The sequence below is a fragment of the Lissotriton vulgaris genome, chromosome 5, assembly GCF_964263255.1.
Source record: "Lissotriton vulgaris chromosome 5, aLisVul1.2, whole genome shotgun sequence".
Taxonomy (NCBI): domain Eukaryota; kingdom Metazoa; phylum Chordata; class Amphibia; order Caudata; family Salamandridae; genus Lissotriton; species Lissotriton vulgaris.
Genome location: NC_141693.1, coordinates 1939926515 through 1939942790, shown reverse-complemented (window position 1 = coordinate 1939942790; position 16276 = coordinate 1939926515).

The following is a 16276-nucleotide window of genomic DNA, read 5'->3' as shown; positions in this document are numbered from 1 at the left end:
GGCACTGCGAGACAGCTGCAGTGGTGGCTCACGGACCGCGATTGGGTCAGTGGCAGATCCCTCTCCCTTCCCCAACCGGAGCACGTAGTTGTGACGGACGCGTCCCTCCAGGGCTGGGGAGGCCACATGGGAGAGGCGGAGATCATAGGCCTCTGGTCTCCGGCGGAGTCCCGGCTCCATATCAACCTTTTGGAGCTGCGGGCGATTCGTCTAGCACTGAAGGCATTCCTCCCCTCTGTCCGGGGGAGTGTAGTGCAAGTGTTCACAGACAACACCACCGCCATGTGGTACTGCAACAAACAGGGCGGGGTGGGGTCGTGGACCCTGTGTCTGGAGGCTCTGCGCCTCTGGAAGTGGCTGGAACATCAGGGGGTGACCCTGGTGGTTCAACACCTGGCAGGTTCTCTGAACGCCATGTCGGACTAACTCAGCCGCCGGTGCATGATGGATCACGAATGGCGTCTGAACTCGGACGTGGCGCAAGACCTCTTTCAGCAGTGAGGAGAGCCTTGGTTAGATCTATTCGCCACCGAAGAGATGGCGCAATGTCATCAGTTCTGGGCATTGGAATTTCCAAGGCGGCACTCGCTCGGAGACGCTTTTCGTCGCGAGTGGAGTTGCGGTCTATTGTACGCCTTTCTGCCTATACCACTTCTGCCCAGAATGGTGAAGAAGATCAAACGCGACCGGGCCCAAGTCATCCTTGTGGTTCCGGACTGGGCACGAAGATACTGGTATCCCGAGCTACTCAGCATGTCAGTCGATCCCCCGATTCGTCTGCCTCTTCAGGAGGACCTTCTGTCGCAGAGGCAGGGGACGGTCCTCCACCCGAACCTGTCCAGTCTCCACTTCCATGCTTGGAGATTGAGCGGGGACAGTTGAGGCCATTTGACTTGCCTCCTGAGGTTTGTGATATCATTCTGGCAGCCAGGCGTCCCTCCACTAAGTCGGTATACGCCTGCAGGTGGAACAGATTTGTGGCATGGTGCACAGCAAAGGCTGTGGATCCTCTCTCTGCCCCTCTTTCTGAGGTTCTTCTCTTCCTTCTTTCTCTTTCCCGACAGTGCTCTGCTCTGGGCACTATCAAGGGCTACCTTTCTGCCCTTTCGGCCTTTCTGAGGCTGCCTGATCAACCATCTTTTTTCAAGTCCCCTATTGTAAATCGCTTTCTGAAAGGCATAACCCACACGTTTCCACCTGTTCCCTTCGTGATGCCTCAGTGGGACTTGAACCTGGTTCTTACTTATCTGATGTGCGCTCCCTTTGAGCCACTTCACAACTGTCCTATCCGCCTTCTTAGTTTGAAGACTGCTTTCCTGGTTGCCATCACCTCTGCCAGGAGAGTGAGTGAGCTCCAGGCTCTTTCCTCTAAACCTCCTTTCCTTTCTGTCCATCCGGACAAGGTTGTGTTGCAGACAAGACCCTCTTTCCTGCCCAAGGTTGTCACGGCCTTCCACATCGGGCAGTCTTTCACCTTGCCCACCTTCTTTCCGCCTCCGCATCCCTCAAAACAGGAAGAGCGGCTCCACCGTCTGGACCCAAAATGTGCGCTCTCATTCTATTTGGATCGCACACACCAGTTCCGGGTGGATGACCAACTCTTTGTTGGTTACTGTAGAAAGAAGGTCCACACGTCCGTAGGTTCTTAAGTAGCATTTATTCGGAAAAGGAAACAGCTTAACATCCACAAGTGGGAACAGGATAAATAATCAACCGCTCCCCACAGAAACTCCTCGCTACCACCTCACATTCTACATGACCTCACAGATTCCAAAACACGTAGTCGTGACAGGAATGGAATACCACACACCTCCCCCCTTAAAATAAAAAAAAAACAACAACAAAAAAAAAACTAATAACGAATAAAATCCTTAAATTTAACAGGAGTAAATTTCACACGAGAACTCCTGCAAGAAACATTTGAATCTTGAAAACAATTAGTGGAAATATTGATGGGAACACCATCAAGAACGGGAGGATTAGGAGCAAAATCATCAGAAACATTTACATGAATAGAATTATCAGAAACACTAACGTTGGTTGCATTGTCATGACAGTTGCTTACACCCTGAGGAGAAAGATTATCAAAAACCTCATGAGTACCAGAAAAGCAAGAATCATCATTTACAACGTGTGGGTAGACAGAAGGCTTGAGATTAGAGGTTAGAGGTTGTTGTAAAGCAGGCTGAGAAACATCAGATTTACATAAGGAAATGCGTTGAAAATTTCAAATCTTACCGCCTTCAACTCTAACAGCTTTACTGAAGACTTCAGTCACCACAACAGGAGAAGACCATCTAGAAACTCCTTTGCGAATTTGACCACCAAACTTCACACGTACAAAATCACCAACACGTAATTTAGGAGAATTGGTTTTCTGGCCAGAATTCTGTGACATTTTCGCTTGGTATTTACTAACACGATCTCGTACACCATTCAAATCCAATTCCAAGTAATCACTATCCAAGGTTTTCAACCACCAAGGCATGAGCTTAGAGGCAGGTTTCCTGAAACGTAACATCTCAAACGGAGAAATCCCAGTCACAGAATTGGGGGACATACGGTAAGTAAAAAGTGTAGCTTGCAAAGCTTCTCTCCATTTCAAACCACTGCATAAAGCTAATTGGCAAGACTCTTTAATTACTCTGTTAAAACGCTCAACTTGACCGTTTGCTTGAGGAAAATAATTAGAAACCCTCTTGTGAACAATACCACAGCTGGAAATAAAGATGTAAAAACAACGCTGACAAACTGTGGTCCATTGTAATTTCCTCAGGCAAACCTTCTCTGCAGAAAACCTCATTCAAAAACTCTATAATGACATCAAAGTTGACTCTTTCAACTATTTTCAACTCAGGCCACTTAGAAAAATAGTCGACCAAAACAACAGCGAACATATCCTTGCCAGACTGGTAATTAAAAGGACCAATAATATCGATTCCTAATTTACTCCAAGGACTTTGGGCAAACTCAATGGGGGTAACACCAACAGAAATAGGTTTAACAGTTTTATCACTCAAGGAACAAGGAGTGCAATTCCTGACCCATCTGTCAATCATGGTGTCCATACTAGGCCACCAGTAAAATTCTCTTTTCCTCCTCTTGGTAGTAGACATCCCCATATGCCCCTCATGTGCAAGTTTACAGATAGACTCTCTAATATTTTTGGGAGGAACAATTTTATCAGACCTAAAGACCATGCCAAAATTTTCCATCAGTTCATCCCGAACTTTAAAGAAAGAAGCCAAGTCATCGCTCAACTTTCTCTCTTCAGGCCAACCATTGCACGAAAAGAAAAAGCAACATCACACTCTTCGGAGTGGAGAGGAGTAGAACTGTCACAGACAGGAAAACGAGACATGCAATCCGCATGAACATTTAACCTTCTAGGAACATAAACCACCTCACAACGATATTCTTGCAACTTAGCAGCAAGCCTCGCTAAGCGAGCAGTAAGAATCCTACCGCCACCAGCTGATAACATGCTCACAAGGGGTTTATGATCCGTCCTTAAAGAGAATTTTGTACCCCAGAGGAATTGGCGGGAATGCTGGACAGCCCAAGTACAAGCAAGTAACTCCTTTTCGATTGTGGAGTAATTGAACTCAGCACCACGTAAAGTCCTTGAAGCATACGAGACAACATACTCTCCAAACTTATCTTTCTGCATCAAAACTGAACCTAGACCAACATTGCTAGCGTCTACACACACAATGCACTCCTTATTGACAGAAAAGGGTTTTAGAAAAGGTGCCTCAACAATTTTACTCTTGAGAATGTCAAAAGAAGCCTGTTGATCACTACTCCAAACAAATTTTGCCTGTTTCTTAAGTAAAGATCGTAAAGGATGAACAATTGTGGAATAGTTCTGTACAAATTTCCCATAGAACTCAGTTAAACCAAGAAAAGATAACAATTGTTCTTTCGAAGTAGGAACAGGAGCAGAGGTAATACTTTTAACATGGTTGATTTTGGGCTTGATATCATCACTAGAAATTTCATGGCCCAAATACTCAACCTTAGATTGTCTAAATGTACATTTTGAAAATTTCAAGGTACGACCTTTTGCTTGTACATTACTTAACACAGATCAAAGATTGCAATCATGCTCTTCAACATTCATACCAAAAATTAGGATATCGTCTTGAAACGCTATCGCACCTTTACAATTCTTTAACAACTCTTTCATCAACCGTTGGAAAACGGAGGCAGCACTAGCCAGTCCGAAAGGCATCCTTAAGTACTGGAACATGCCTTCCGGGGTAACAAATGCAGTTAATTTTTTTGAATCTTCATGCAATTCCACCTGGTGGTAAGCACTGGCCAAATCAATTGTGGAGAAAACAGTGGCACCAGAAAGGGAAGAAATTAATTTGTGGATATTGGGTAGAGGATGTTTGTCAACCCAGATTTCTTGATTCAGACTGCGAAGATCAACACATAAGCGGAGATCTCCGGAACTCCTAAGTGACAAAACAATCGGAGAAACCCACGGGGAAGATTTAATGGGCTCAATGATTTTTTTTAAGATAAGATCATCCAAAATTTCTCTAAGCTTGCTCCTGTAGGCTAAAGGAACGTTCCTAACTTTGTCTAACGGAGACAGCATTGTCATTAAGAATTATCTTATGTTTAAAAACAGAATATTTACCAAGAGAGTCTTGGAAAACATCAGGAAAATTCAACTTGAGGTCATTTACAAAAACAGAATTCTCAGAAACCTCAATAGAATTAATTTCAGACAACGAATGTGCATTCAAATCTACGAAGCATACAGGAGGATTGGCATTGGGATCAAGTTTAATCCCCAAATCGCGTTAATGTGGCCATCCGAGGATAGCAACACCCTTAGTCGCGACATACACTTTACCTTTGGTGATTCTATCTCTGACTTGAATAGTAGCCCAAAAGAAACCCTCCAAATTTTTTTTTTCCAGTGTAACCTCCAGGATGAATATCAGGAGATAGCAAAACTCTATCTTTCCACAAACTATTAAATAATGACAAACCTATGATAGTATACCATGAGCAAGAATCTATCATTAAATCAATGGAATGGTTGTCAATTAGAATGGGACAAGAGGGAAATTCTTTATGTTCTACTTCGTCAACAGAGAGAATGCAATTAAAACTATGGAGGACTTCTTCTTCTTCTTGCGAAATGTAATTAATTTTTTGAACGGAACGACAAACATTGCCAAAATGTCCTTTTCTTTTGCATTTTACACACACTCTGTCCCAAGCAGGACACCCTCTGTAATTACCAAGATGATTAGGACTTCCACACCGATAACAAGCAAAATTTCTTTTGGGAACAAATTTGTTATCAGAAAAGTTCTTGTTAGCTGCAAACTTCTTGTCCAGATCTTTTTTAAATACACCTTTAGGATTTAACATTTGGTTTTTAACTAAGGAAACTTCAGGTTCAGAAATCGGTGGTTTAGATGAAAACGTGGTACCACGGATTTCAGACACAAATAATTCAGATTGCTCAATTCCCTTGGCAATATTAATTACTGCACTAAGGGAAGATTCTGTGCCCAACCAAAGTCTCTCTTGAATTTTCTTGCTCTTTGTACGCATCATAATCTGGTCTCTAAGAACCTGTTCATAAGAAATTGTTTCAAAAGCACAAGAGCATGCTAAAGAACGTAAAGCAGAAACATAATCCTCAATGGACTCATCTTGTTTTTGTACACAAGAGTAGAACTTGAACCTCTCCATGACAGTATTAATTTTACTGCCAAAACGAATCTTCATTTGTCTGGTAGCTTTCTCAAAGACATCAATGTCTCCAGCATTATCAATGGGAGGAAGATTGTCAAATTCCTTGAAACCAGCACCACCTAAACAGTGTCTTAACAGAGCTAGTTTACGTTTGGCAGCGCAACCATCCTTCTCCAGTACATCAACATAAGCCAAAAACATTGGGAACCATAAGTCCCATTCAATGCTAGGATCACCAGCAATTTGTAAAAAATGAGGAGGAGCTGCAATGTTGGACATGTTGAAAACAAAATAAAAGTGTCACTTTTTATGAAGAAGAAATACCTTGAAACATAAAAACAAATCTTGTAAATTGAAGAAGAGATACCTTATTGTATAAACAAGTCTTGCGCCAGTAAAATAAGGTGATTAAAAGATTCCATGTAATTTATAGAAAGATGTAAGCTGGAAAACGAGTTCTTGAAAGAAAAAACGAAAGAAAAAAAAAATAATCCAAGATGGAGGCACGTAAATGACGTCAGCGCGTCATGAAAGGTGAGAGTTAAATCCCACAATGCTTCGCGATGTCCCACAAGGCTTTGCGGTCTTCAGCCCAACTTCATGCCTTCAGAATGGGCAGTCGCGAGGGGAGAACACGGAGATGCAATTGAATAACGCGCTCGGCGACGGTAAATGCGCTTGCAGTAATAGAATGCACAGAGATGAAAGTAAAACATTTTTTACCAATAATGTTGCCGAGGCTAGGCTGTAAGAAGCAAACAGGAATCAGGTAGATGAGGATTAAATTCAACTCCGGTTGAATGTCGAAAATGAATAAAAGTGAACGTTATTTTCCAATCCTTAGGATCCTTAGAAGAACTCCCAATCGTCGCCAAGAAATGTGTAGAAAGAAGGTCCACACGTCGGTAGGTTCTTAAGTAGCATTTATTCGGAAAAGAAAACAGCTTAACATCCACAAGTGGGAACAGGATAAATAATCAACCGCTCCCCACAGAATTTCCTCGCTACCACCTCACATTCTACATGACCTCACAGATTCCAAAACACGTAGTCATGACAGGAATGGAATACCACAGTTACGTGGGCGCTAAGAAGGGACGGGCGGTACACAAGCGAACCATCTCTCGGTGGGTCGTCTTGTGTATCAAGGCTTGTTACTCTTTGGCAAGGAAGGAGCCTCCTGTTGGGCTGAGGGCCCATTCCACTCGGGCTACGGCGGCTACCACTGCCCTGGGTTGGGTAGTCCCCTTGCAGGACATTTGTCAGGCAGCTACGTGGGCCTCGCTGCATACGAGCAAATAGCAAGACACTACTGCCTGGACAGCCAAGTCTGGAGGGATGGCTTCTTTGGCCGTTCCGTCCTCCAGGACTTTCTGGTGTGATTATTGGTTCGCAGACCCACCACCGGGGTTGGTATTGCTGGGGTATCTATTCTAAGGTAAGGAATCTAATACTAACCTGTTTTTTTCAGATGAACAAGTTACTTACCTTCGGTAACGATATATCTGTAAGAAACAGTAGTTAGTATTAGATTCCTTACCGCCCCACCCATCCTCCCCGTTCTGCGAACCGATATCTAGGGTTAAGGTCATCCCCTTTCAGGGCCCTAGTTTCAATGGCACCAGTGTTGGTTTTTGACATGGCTCTTCGTTTTTGGCGCGGAACAGCTGTGTCTAAGAACTGACGTCAGCACGCGGAGGCGGCGTCTAAGTACTCCGACGTTGTAATCACGGCGCCCACGACGCCCACGACTGACGCGGAGCCGCAGACGACGCCTACCGACGCGCAAGGGTACTGCTACACAAAAATTTCCGGATCCAGTCTGACGCCTGGGGATATTCTAAGGTAAGGAATCTAATACTAACTACTGTTTCTTACAGATATATCGTTACCGAAGGTAAGTAACTTGTTCTACGAGGGGAATGAGCGTCTATCCTAGAACATTGTGGTCTCCTCATATATGTGTGCATAAGTACAGTGGTTCAGGGCACAGCTCCTTAAAGCTCAAGCATCTTATTGAGTTTGCCAGGCTGGATACACCTATTCCCTGCAGCTTCATAATCAGGTTACCCAAGTCGCAAGGGGTTGAGAGAATATTATCACGGTCAGCATACAGCCCATGAGTCCCTCTTGGCTCTCACGTTGTTAATGGATACAGCCTAAGAAATTAAAAATGCCTCTCTTCCTTTGTTTTATTGACTACACAGCAGCCTTCAACCATGTTGACTGTGCCAAACTCTGGGGAAAACTGGAAAGTTAGGGTATATCAAACACATCTTGGATCAGCTAAAACAGCTGCACACAGATACATAGATCAGGATTAAATTAGGCGCAGGGACACATATCTCACAACAAATCATGACCTCGAAAGGCCTCAAGCAGGAGTGTGTCCTTGCCTCTCTTCTTTTCAATCTATTTTTGTAGATCTGCCTGGGGAGCTGTACAACTGTGTATCTCATGCTCCAAAACTGGGAAACAAGCAATTTTCTAACTTGCTAGATGCTTATGACCTGGTTTTAATCAGTCGGACGCCAACTGGTCTTCAGCACCTATTAAATACGACAAGCAGTTTCTCTAACCGGAATGCCCTCAAAATAAACCTCAAGGAAACCAAAATTATGGCGGTTAACTATCACAAAAAGAAAAACAATAGCTGGTGCCTAAATGGCCAACATCTGGATCAAGTACAGAGTTATGCATATCTGGGAATACTAATGGATCATAAAAGCTCATTTAAACTCCAGCTAGAGTCCATGCAGAGAAAGGGGACTACAACGTATTTGGCACTGAAGTCACTGAAGAGACGGCTTCCTGACCTCACGCTTGATCCCTTTCTAGAGGTCCTGAGGGCCAAACTGTTGCCGACACTGACATATGGGAGTGAGGCTCTTAAAGGCAAAGACGCAGCAGCTCTAGACGTCGTAATAGCCAACTCCTACAGAGCAATCTTCCATTTTCCAAAATATGTCTCTCCGGCTCAAATACGGCTGGAATTTGGGGTCCAAAGACAAACGGTGGAAAGAAGGAGTGATTATGTTAAAAGTTGGCATAAAATCCAAAGTGCTGAGGCAGGATCTAAAAACTCCCACCTCTGGAGCGCCTTACTTCATCAAGAAAAATGTCCAGCCAGGGATTACTTGTTTGACTCCATTGAGTTATTGAGCCTGTCTGAACTCTGGGCGGTTCCAACAGATCATCTTTCCTTCAAACAAGTAGTGAAAAAAACAACATCCATGTTATCTGTTTTAGAAGACAAAGCAATCCTTACTAAAAAGGCACACGGCTGGATAGTGCTCAGTGACTACGCAAGGCCAAAACCCCAAGCATTCTTGAGTGCAGGAATCAAGATAAGAACGAAGGAAAACTTCCTAAGGCTGCGTTTGGGGGTAATTGAGATTAAACCCCATCTTCCACCATGGGAAAGGAAAGGAGGCATTCTGACCTGTCGTCTATGTGGAAGCGGAAGGAAGACATCATTCATGTAATTTGCAACTGTCCTAACTTTAAGGATATAAGATGCACCTTGTTACGTCCCTTCTTCAGGTATTACGGCATCCGGTCTTGTAGGCAGGCAGTGAAGCTTTGCTTCAACCCCATTGACGTCCAGCTTAACTGTCGGCGAACAAAATTCTTTGAGACGGCAACTAAGAGACTTAAAACCCTGTCGTTATCCGAAACACGTTAAAAACATGCTTCTCATATCTAAAATTAACTTCATATCTTATTTTAGTTGGACTCGTACTTTAATTACCAAGCCCAACTTGAACAATGGACCTGGTTAAGCTGTGTCATCCGGCTTGGGAATCAATGGTAGTCATTGTCAGTTCAGTACTACCTGAGATATAAGAACTTATGAGAACTGCTTTTAAAACAGCTAATTGTACAAATTTGGAATATCTTATTGATGATCCTTTTTAATGTCGATTTTAAATGCAATAATCTGTGTACAATGGGAATTTGTATTGTTATGTATTTGCAAAGATTTGAATTAATCAAGCAAAATAAACATTATCTATCTATCTTATCTATCATTGGCTATTCGCTCCCCCACCTCATTTATCCAATCCCAAAAGATTTTGCATTACATAGACATTTTACACATGGCTTAAAATGTCACTCAAAGTATAGAGGATTAATGCTTTTAACCAAGACCAAGTGGCAGAATCTCAGCCATTTCCTTTCATATTGGATGCAGGGGCACTCTAAATAGCCACAGGGAATATTCTCAGGGACTAGCCTTCTAAGCAGAGACAGAGGTAAAGGACGGTGATAAGGTCCCCTTGATGTATCATGGATGGGCACAAGCAACACCTCTGATATCAGAAGCATCTTTCAGGACATATCAGAAGTGGAAGACTATGTTCTGCCAACAGGTGTAGTGGGTGCAGAATATCATGCTCCCTCAATCCACTTCAATTGTGATCGAGCACCTTTGTGACTAACCATAGAATAGGAGCAGGAGAAGCCTGGTGGTGTGCTTCCGCCGTCTTGAGAGGAGGGAAGGCCATACCAAGCTGTTTACACAAGATAGCTACTGTAAAGAAATTGAGCTCAAACCAAAGAGGGCTTGTTCATCTTGGTCAAGTGGTCCAACTCACTACAACCCTGACCAGTCAGCCATCAACCTTAAATAAGTCATTTAGAGGAACAGGTTGAAGTGGACATCTACGGTGGTACACAGACTCTGCAATTCCGGTTGACAACAATTTATCTATAATAAAAGCACAAATGGTCACCCTTCAAGAGAAATGTGTTCCATAAACACTACCTCTAAAGAGGATGTGTGATGGAGAGGGAGTGATGTTAAAGAAGGCGAGAATTGCAGTCCCTCTGGATGCTGTTTGCATTAGCCTGGTTGCTATGAAGGGAAGTCCCAAGATGCAGAAGCAAAGGGTGCAGATTTAACAACTACTCACTATAGCAACCACTACAAAGGATATAGCCAGAGAAAACCTTTGTTTAATGTCAATTGTTGTATGGATTACGAATGCAAAATATGAGATTGTTCCCGATCTCATCAGGAGCTGTTTCTAGAGACACGCCTGAACTCAGAAGCATCCTTGGGACATGAAAGAAATCAACCTCCTGGTTTCATTGCTGAAGGGGTTCTCCCTCTTTATCTCTAAACGAACGATCACCTGATTCAGAATTTAATTACATTTTTTCCCTTGGATATGGGCGCTCATCTTGATAATCGCTGTCCACATCCAAGTATTATTAGGAGACCCCCAGAGGCTGGGAAAGGGACACATTAATGCTGTGCGTGGTGCATCAGGTATCACCTTTGATGGATTTATGGATACAGTGAGAATACTGCCACTGTCAGATTCTAAGCTTCATTGTAGGCTGGAGTTACAGTCAAATTGTATATCTTCATAAAAAGCTCTGGAAAAAGTCTCTCAGGGAATGAGAGTTCATGGTTAAGGAGACTAATGGAGGCCCTGATCTGGTGGCTAGACAGTACTTGATATCCAGGCAAGAGCAGATTGCCCTAATGAGCCAAAACATTACCACAGTACCAGAGCTGAAGAGACTAGAACAGAACCAGAAGGCCCCAGTAAGTGGCACTAGGAAAAACTCTCCCTCTGTTTTATGGAATGCAGAAGCAATCTATTTGTCCTGTTGAAGGCCCTAGCACAGTCAGGGCCCCCAGCTTCATGAGCCGGATGCACTGACTGATCCACAGTAAGGTATAGAGAACTATAAGAATGGGTCTGCTCTCCTCTTCGTGTACAGTTTTACATCAACACCTGCTGTTACCTATGAGGAAGGCCCTTTGATTTTCTTTGGTTCTTTGAGCAAAATATTTTCCTTGACATATTGCTGTGCACACGTAGCACACTTCATTGAGTGTACAGGACTCGAATTGAAGGGTTGATACTTATGTTTTATCTCCCCAATTTCTGGTGCAAATTGGACTCTGACTTTGAAATCTTGCTTTAGTTTCTGGACTTAGATGAAGTTCAAGAAGAAGATAGAAACTTGACCCTTCAGACAAGGATGGTCAGTTGTTAATGCCCTAAATGTTTCAAGGTGCTGCTCCAGGAGCCCCAAACAGAACGGCTGAGGATAATCAGATATATTAGGCAAATAGATCACCTCATAGTGTGAAGCATCTACATTTTGTTGTATGAAGAGTGCATATTTCAGAACATACGGAGGCTGTTCCGAGTACAGGAGTACGCGGTCCGGACCTAGCCGAGATCGGGCTGCTTGGTTCTGGACCTTGAAAATCGTTAGACTCCGTAGAATGGCCTTATTTACTGGCAGTACTGCGAAAGTTTGACTTAGGAGACGACTTCGTTGAGCTGGTGGGATTGCTGTACGGGAGGCCCGAGGTGAGAGTACGCACAGGCAGACTGATATCCGAGGCCATCAGAGTTAGGAGGGGCACGAGGCAAGGCTGCCCGCTCTCCCCGCTACTGTTCTCGCTGGCGGTCGAGCCTTTAGCTGAATGACTGCGTAATAGCGGCACACAATGGGGTATTCCGCTGGCGGATGACACACACATTGTGACGCTGTACGCGGACGACCTGCTTCTATATGTCAGAGACCTCGAACACATACCACTGGAACTGTCGGACATCTTCCATACGTTCGAACTGATGTCGGGCCTAAAGGTCAACTGGGCCAAATCGGGGGCTTACCCATTTGCGCCAGACACCCCAGACCCTGAGCTCAGTATCAACGGAGAGAGGTTGCCATGGCACCAAACCACGTTCAAATACCTGGGTATCCACATTTATAGGATCCCCCCAGATATATTAGATGGCAATCTGACGCAGGCCATAACATCCATCAGGGCACAGATCGCCTTTTGGAAAACCCTCCCCATTAATGTGCCGAGCAGGGTGACCTTAACAAAAATGATCGTGCTACCCAGACTCTTGTACTACTTTGCTAACATTCTGCTATACGTCCCCACCCGCATATTCAGGGAGTTGGAGACCATGCTCAGAGACCTGATTTGGAACAAGGGCAGACCGAGAGTAGCACTAACGAAATTGTACGCTCCGGTTAGCGAAGGTGGCCTGGCAGTCCCAAACCTGGAGCTCTACTATTTAGCAGCGCAGCTGCAATGGGTGGTGGCTTGGATCTCGGGCACGAACCACGAAGACACGGCCACAGATACGGACACTCTCTCCCCGCTGCAAATACATACTTTATTCCACCCACTGGCGAGCACTAGGAAACACTCGCAACTACACGTAGCGGTGGCTGTGAAATGTTATTCTAGATGCCTCCGACTCACCAGGACCACTACACCATATGCCCCGGCACTACCACTCCTAGGCACTCCCAAAGCCACAACCGTCGTAACGGAAGCGGCCCTGGAGCAGTGGACACGCTCGGGTATAGAGACCATGGCGGACCTGTATGCGGATGGCGCCCTGCTCCCCTTCGAGACAATGGCCGCAGACACGGGGTTACCTGCAGGATAGTTTTTACAACATGCTTCCATAGTCAGGGCGCTCACGCAGAAATGGGGAAACATCACTGACAAGCCTCCAGTGCACCAGTTGATCCAGTGCATGCACGTCATGGGTAATGGGACACACGTGGTACACTGGTTAACCCAGGCGCTGCTCTCTCACACGCAATCCACCTTACAGCCTCTGCGGGATAAATGGGCGGCGGACAGAGGGAGGGTCTTGACAGACAAGGAATGGGCGGTGATACTGGCAGGCCCCTGAAACATTCCCCGTAACGCACGCTTTAAACAGATTCAGTTTTATATCCTACACCGAGCATAACTCTCCCCAGACAAGATAAACTCATACTTTCCAGGTGCGGCAGCTGGGTGCCCAAGATGCAACACAGAGGGAGCAGACCTCCTACACGTGCTGTGGCAGTGTCCTCAGATCCAGACGTACTGGAAGTCGGTGTTACCGCTACTGGAGCGCAGCACAGCGATGCCATTCCCACTCACGTGGGAGGCATGCCTACTGGGACTCTTCCACAGAACAAAACACAATAGGGTGCCCTCCCGCTTCTGGGACCTCGGCCTCATCACTGCAAAACGACTCATTACTAAACACTGGAAGCGTGCAGAACCACCCAGGGTAGAGCACTGGCGCACCTCACTGGACAACTGGGCAAAGGCAGAAAGCATATCCCTCCATAATGAGTAAACGGCAGGGCTGCGTAAATTCCCCATAGCGGCGCTCTGGGACGAAAAGCTACACTCCTTCCACAACAGACTCCAGACACTAGAAGCATCCGAGGGACAAGCCTCCCCAGGCGGAGAACACCGGGATAGATGCCCCACACCGGACACCGCAGAGACTGGACAGGTTGCCAATCCACCCGACGCATAGTGGAGAGGGGCGCGGCCCTCTGCGCACCCTCCCCCTCCTCTCCTCTCCCCCCGCTTCGCCTGCGCGCTGCACCCACCGCTGGCCTCGCACTACCCTCTCCGCCCTGCGGAGATGGGCACGGACCAATCAGGACACCACCACCGGACCCCCCCCCCCCTTTTTCAACTCCCCCCCGCTGCAGGATCCAATGACCACCTCACTACACGCCATACACCCCCAAGTTTGGTAACCCTGTTTGTCACCGTTCTTATTATCCTTACATATCCGACACGTTATGACAACAGGGACAGCATGATTGAGCAATGCTTTAGCCTTTGTATTTCTCTGTGCAAGTTTACACTATACTTTATGTTCCGCTCCGTGATCCATGTACACACTTCCTCTTTTACTGAGCCTTACTGTAACGGACTACTGTATGATACATGCTTGTTTTATCCTGTGAACCGAATAAAGGATATATTTAAAAAAAAAAAATGAAGAGTGCATATTTCAGGACTCTTACTGCTAAAGTCTGCCACAAGAAACCACTTCAGTCTAAGCGGTTATTGTCCTTCAGAGTTTATACTCGTAAAAGTACCGCTGCTCCAGACAAGGTTTTTGCTCACAATGAAGAGTCTTCAGAAAAAGTGATCACAAAATCAGGAGTTCTGGACAGCAAATGTTCAATCTTCTAAAGCAGCTTAAAGAGCTCTCTTGAATGACAATAGCTGAGGCTGCCACCATGCAGCACATCAAAAAATTAGAGAAACCTTTGAAGAGGTGGTTAGACATGGAAAGAATACAGACTAGCAAATGGCAGATGCTCCCCAAGGAAAGAGGAAACCTGGAAAGAAGCCTTGTCTTCCTTCCCTTGCACCATCTGCAAGACTGTCTCCGCGCTATGAGCTTCCAATCTCACTCCTGAAATTCCAGGGTAGGGTGTTAAAATATCGATTACAAAAATATAGCTGACATAAATATAGTTGTAAAAATATCATTTACATAAATATCGACTCCCTATACTTAAACAGGTAAGTACATAAATATCGACTCCAAAATATCGTTGTAATAAATATAGATGTAAAAAATATCGACTTTTTAAAATAATTAAAATTACATTAAATAATAAATAAATACAAGTACTATTAACAAAATACATTACATTACTTTTATTTTTTAACTATTTAAAACCAATTTACTACACTTTTTAATCATAAACTTAATAAATGTGGACATATACATATATTTAACACATTACTTTATATAACAAAAATAATACATACATATAATTAAAATATACAATATATTACTAATTAAAACATTTGATAGCGAAGGAGCGAAAATTACTATTCCCACTCCAGAGGGTGCAACAGTAGGGAAAGCGTTGGATAGCGTAGGGGTAAAAAATTACTATTCCCACTCCAGAGGGTGCAACAGTAGGGAAAGCGTTGGATAGCGTAGGGGTAAAAATTACTATTCCCACTCCAGAGGGTGCAACAGTAAGGAAAGCGTTGGATAGCGTAGGGGTAAAAATTACTATTCCCACTCCAGAGGGTGCAACAGTAGGGAAAGCGTTGGATAGCGTAGGGGTAAAAATTACTATTCCCACTCCAGGGGGTGCAACAGTAGGGAAAGCGTTGGATAGCGTAGGGGTAAAAATTACTAAATGTATTTAATCATTTATAAAATAACAATTATTATTTTTTTTTTATCATTAATTAAATAATTAATCAATTAAATTGTAATTTACTACATTTTCACTAAAAAATTCATGTACACACACCTAAAGTCTCCCAGAGACTGCTGTCCCCCTCATATACTGAGGGAAGTCTTCTCCACCATCCCCCAACCCGCCCTTTCTTTATTAAACTCATCACTTACCCAAGGCCGCGTTCCCAAATCATTTAAGGACGCTACAGTGGTCCCTCTGATCAAAAAAGTCGGTACCAATCTAGCTGACCCGTCTAATTATCGCCCCATCCCCTGCTCCCATTCCTAGCCAAGGTCTTGGAGGCACATGTTGCTAAATCCATGTCCACCTTCATAGAAGAGTCTGGACACTTGGATCCCCACCAGGCTGGCTTCCGTCCAGGTCATTCAACTGAGATGGTTATCTTGGCAGTGCTGGATGAGCTCCGTAGGGAGGCTGACACTGGAACCCCTCAGGCCTTAGTCCTTTTAGATCTATCAGCCGCGTTCGACACGGTGGACCATAAGATCTTGGTGGACCGTGTCGGACGGGCAGGCTTGCA